This window comes from Eublepharis macularius, chromosome 1, assembly GCF_028583425.1.
Source record: "Eublepharis macularius isolate TG4126 chromosome 1, MPM_Emac_v1.0, whole genome shotgun sequence".
NCBI classification, from domain to species: Eukaryota; Metazoa; Chordata; class Lepidosauria; order Squamata; family Eublepharidae; genus Eublepharis; species Eublepharis macularius.
In genome coordinates, this window is record NC_072790.1 from 122,687,976 (window position 1) to 122,692,880 (window position 4,905).

A 4,905-nucleotide genomic window follows, 5' to 3' on the forward strand; every position below is an offset into this window, starting at 1 on the left:
AAGATTTTTGGAAATGTTAAAGGTCCAACAGGAGCTGGTAAAGAAAGTTAAAGAGGTTAAAGAGACAGTAAAAAATGAACTGGCAGAAGTGAAGAAGGGAATGGAAACAATACAAAGTGATGTGCAAGCAGCACAACAAAAAGTCAATGTAGTGGAGAAGGCGGTGGAGAACCTTTCAGATACGCAACGAACGGACATGAGGGTGATGAGCGGAAGAATGGCGGTTGCGGAGAGCAAGTATATGGAGAAGCAGCTGAGATTTCGCGGCTTGCTGGAGGTAGAGGGAAAGACAGCCCAAAAACAAATTGTTGAGGTGTTAGCTGAATACCTGGGGAAGGAGGAGGAGGCGGAAATTGTGGCTATTCTAGACGTGGTGTATCGCATAAATTCAAGATTTGCGACCCAGAGGAAACTACCAAGAGACGTAATTGTGCAATTTACGACCAGAAACATGAGAGAAATGATTGTGAGTAAGCAATTTCAAGACCCATTGGAGGTTGATGGCAAGACGGTTATTATTATGAAGGAGTTACCCAGATCGGTGTTGCTTGACCGGAAAAAATACAAAGCTTTAATCCAAATCTTGAAGGACATGAAAATAAGGTACAGATGGGAACTACCGGAAGGATTGTCATTTGAGTTTGGAGGAGTGAAAAAGCGCATCAGATCTGAATTTGAAATGGAAAAGTTTATGAGGGACAATGAAAAGGACTTTCCAGCAACAAGGCTATGAATATGGAGTGTAAAGTTATATCTTGGAATGTAAATGGACTTAATTCACCCAATAAGAGAAAAAGTATTTTCCACTGGCTATTAAAACAGAAATGTGATATTGTGTGCCTACAAGAGACTCATATTAGAAAACAGGATGTAAAATATCTTAAATTGAGCAAATTGGGCAATGATTTTGTAGCGGCCTCAAAAAAGAAAAAAAGGGGAGTGGCAGTATATATAAGAGAGGAGCTACAGCCAAAGTTAGTGATTAGAGATGTGGAAGCCAGATTTCTAGCAGTGGAATGTACATGGAATTTAAAGAAAGTGTTGGTGATTGGAATTTATGCACCTAATGGAGCAAAAGAGAGTTTTTTTGAGGATTTGAGGAAGCAATTAGATGAACTTTCTTATGACCAGATAATTCTTGCAGGAGACTTCAATGGAGTCACAAATTTGGAGCAGGATAAAAAATCAGCAATGGCACAAAAGAAAAGAGGATTATTACCAAAGACTTTTTTCGCATTAATGCAGCAGGAAACTTTGGAAGATTTATGGAGAATACAGAACCCCACAGGTAGACAATATACATTTTTCTCCGCAAGACATTCCACTCTATCATGAATTGATATGATCTGAGCCTCAAAAGATTTAGTGCTTTGGACTAAGGATGTAGAAATAATGCCTATGGTAGGCTCAGATCACAACCCAATCATGTGGAAGTTTGGAAAAAGAACTAAGAGGAAAGGATGGAGAATAAATGAGGACTTGTTACAAGAGGGAGAAAATATGGAGATGTTGAGAAGGGAAACTAAGTTCTTCATACAGTACAACATGAACTGAGAAGTACCAACCAACAAGGTATGGGATACATACAAAGCAGTAATTAGAGGTATACTGATGGACTTAAATGGAAGAGCTCGAAAGAAAAGAGAGGAGAAGAGACAGGAGATTATGGAAAAAATAAAAGCCAAAGAAATACAATTAAAGAAAAGACCAGGGAAAAAGAAAATTTACCAGGATATTAAAATCCTTCAAGAGCAGTTGACGGCAATTAATAATAAAGAACTGGAACGGAATCTTAAGAGATTGAACCAAAAGTCGTTTGAAGGTGCAAATAAACCTGGGAAATACCTGGCATGGCAACTGAAGAAGAGAAAGGAGAAAAAGACAATAAATAAAATATGTGAGGACAATAAAGTACATTTGGAACAGACTGCTATTAGTAGAGCTTTTTACAAATTTTATGCTAAATTGTATGACAAAAAAGAAGTGAATAAAGACTCAATAGCGGCATATTTGGGGAAAATGAAGCTTCCAGTAATTTCGGAAGATTGGAGAGACAAACTGAATAGTGAAGTAACAGAGGAGGAGATAAGAAAGGCAATTCAGACAACAAACCTGGGAAAGGCGCCAGGACCTGATGGACTTACAGCTAAATTCTATAAGGTAATGGTCAATGAACTGGTACCATTCCTAAAAGAAGTGATCAATGGTGTTTTGAGAGACCAAAGAACTCCAGATACTTGGAGTGAAGCTAATATATCATTGATCCCCAAAGAAGGACAAGACTTGACTAATGTTAAAAACTATAGGCCAATTTCCTTACTTAACAATGACTACAAGATCTTTGCGAAGATCCTGGCAGAAAGAGTAAAGGGATGGTGATCCGAAGTTATTGGAGAAGAACAAGCTGGTTTTTTACCGAATAGGCAAATCAGAGGCAATCTAAGGACAGTTATAAATGCTATTGAATATTATGACAAGCGTTGTGATAAGGAGGTTGGTTTCTTCTTTGTGGATGCTGAGAAAGCATTTGACAATTTGAACTGGGACTTTATGTTTGCCACCATGGAACAGCTACAAATGGGGGAAAGATTCATAAGAGCAGTGAAAGAAATTTACAGAGACCAGAGTGCAGCAATTGTGGTGAATGACGAGCTGACTAAAAAACTGACTATTGGCAAAGGTACAAGACAAGGTTGCCCGTTGTCTCCACTGTTGTTCATTTTAGTCTTGGAAATTTTGATGATACAGATTCGAGAAGACAATACGATCCGTGGAATAAAAATAAAAGACTTTTCCTATAAGGTCAGAGCATTTGCAGATGATATAATGTTAATTGTGGAAGATCCAATTGAAAACATGCCTAAGGTAATAGAAAAAATTAAAGAATTTGGAGATCTGGCAGGTTTCTATGTAAACAAAAAGAAATCAAAGATATTATGTAAAAATATGACTAAACAAAAACAACAGTTATTAACGGAAATTACAGACTGTGAAGTAACAAGTAAGGTGAAATATTTGGGAATTGAACTGACTGCAAAAAATATAGATCTATTCAAGAATAACTATGAGAAATTGTGGACTCAAATAGAGCAAGATTTGATTAAATGGAATAGATTGAATTTGTCATGGTTGGGAAGAATTGCAGTAGTTAAGATGAATGTGCTGCCAAAAGTGATGTTTTTGTTACAGACAATACCAATTATCCGGGACTTTAAACAATTCGAAAAATGGCAGAGGAAAATATCGGATTTTGTTTGGGCAGGCAGGAAGCCTAGGGTGAAAATGAAAGTATTACAGGATGCAAAAGAGAGAGGTGGAATGCAACTGCCCAATCTAAGACTTTACTATGATGCAATCTGCTTGGTGTGGCTGAAAGATTGGATGACTCTGAAAAATCGTAAACTACTGGCCTTAGAGGGATATAAAAAAATATTTGGATGGCATGCATATTTGTGGTATGAAAAAGTAAAAGCAGACTCTATGTTTTTGCACCATTATATCCGTAGAAGCCTCTTCACAATTTGGAAGAAGTACAGAAACTACCTGCAAGAAGGAACTCCCTCTTGGGTGGTTCCTTATGAAGTAATAGACCCGAGAACTGTTGACAATGAACAACGATGTTTAACATATAAGGAAATAACACGAACAGACCTTTCCAAGTTAAGAATAAAAACGCAAGAAGAGTTGTCTTCAAATTATGATTGATTTCAATATAGACAGATTAGAGACCTTTACAACTCGGATTGTGCAAAGGGAGGGATAAGAATAGAGAACTCAGAACTAGAGGAAGTAATTCTACAAGAAGATAAAAAGGAAATCTCTAAGGTCTATAAGGTGCTGTTAAAATGGTATACTGAAGATGAGACAGTTAAAGTGCAGATGGTGAAGTGGGCTATAAACTTTAATAAAGAAATAACAATGGAGGCGTGGGAATACTTGTGGAAAAATACGTTGAAGATTACGACATGCACTAATATTAAAGAGAATGTCTATAAAATGATTTATCGTTGGTATTTGACACCAAAGAAAATTGCGCTAGGGAACTTAAATATGTCTAACAAGTGCTGGAAATGTAAAAAACATGAGGGATCTTTGTATCACATGTGGTGGACTTGTGAGGTAGCTAGGCAGTACTGGGGGGAAATAATAAGAGTAATAAGTGAGATTTTACAATTTCAAGTTAATAAGAACCCAGAACTCCTGCTACTGAACTTGGGAATGGAGGATATTCCAGCACAATACAGGACATTGCTATTTTACATGACGGCAGCGGCTAGACTTTTGTACGCGCAGAAGTGGGAAGTACAAGAAGTGCCAACCATCGAGGACTGGATTTATAAATTGCTGTACATGGCGGAGATGGACAAAATGACAAGAAGATTGAGATACCTTGATCCAGGACAGTTTAACACGGACTGGGAGAAGCTGAAACAATACTTGGTGAAAAAATGGGAGGTGGGAGGAGAACTGTGGCAGTTTGAAAATTACTGAAATATAACAAAAGAAGAGAGAAGTGACTATACCGGGGGGGAGAGTTGAAAAATATCTAAGCAATTATTTTATTTGACTATTAGGGATAGAAACTGATTAATCTCATTGCTGGCAGATAATGGTATAATGGAGAAACTGTATAATCAAAATGAATGAATACAAGAAAGTAGGGGAAAATATATAGTAATATACAGAATATGGGTCAAATTGATTGACTTATGCTTAAAGTATAAAACAAAGAGTAATATATGGAGTATGGGTTAAATTGATTGACCTATATTGAAGGTATGCAATGTTTATAATGTACTTAAAGTTATGTATAATGAGGAATAAATTGTTTGTTCAATATAGAGGAGATCAGAATGAGTAAGATAGAGTACAGGTTACCAAAATGATTATTGAAGAATATATGCC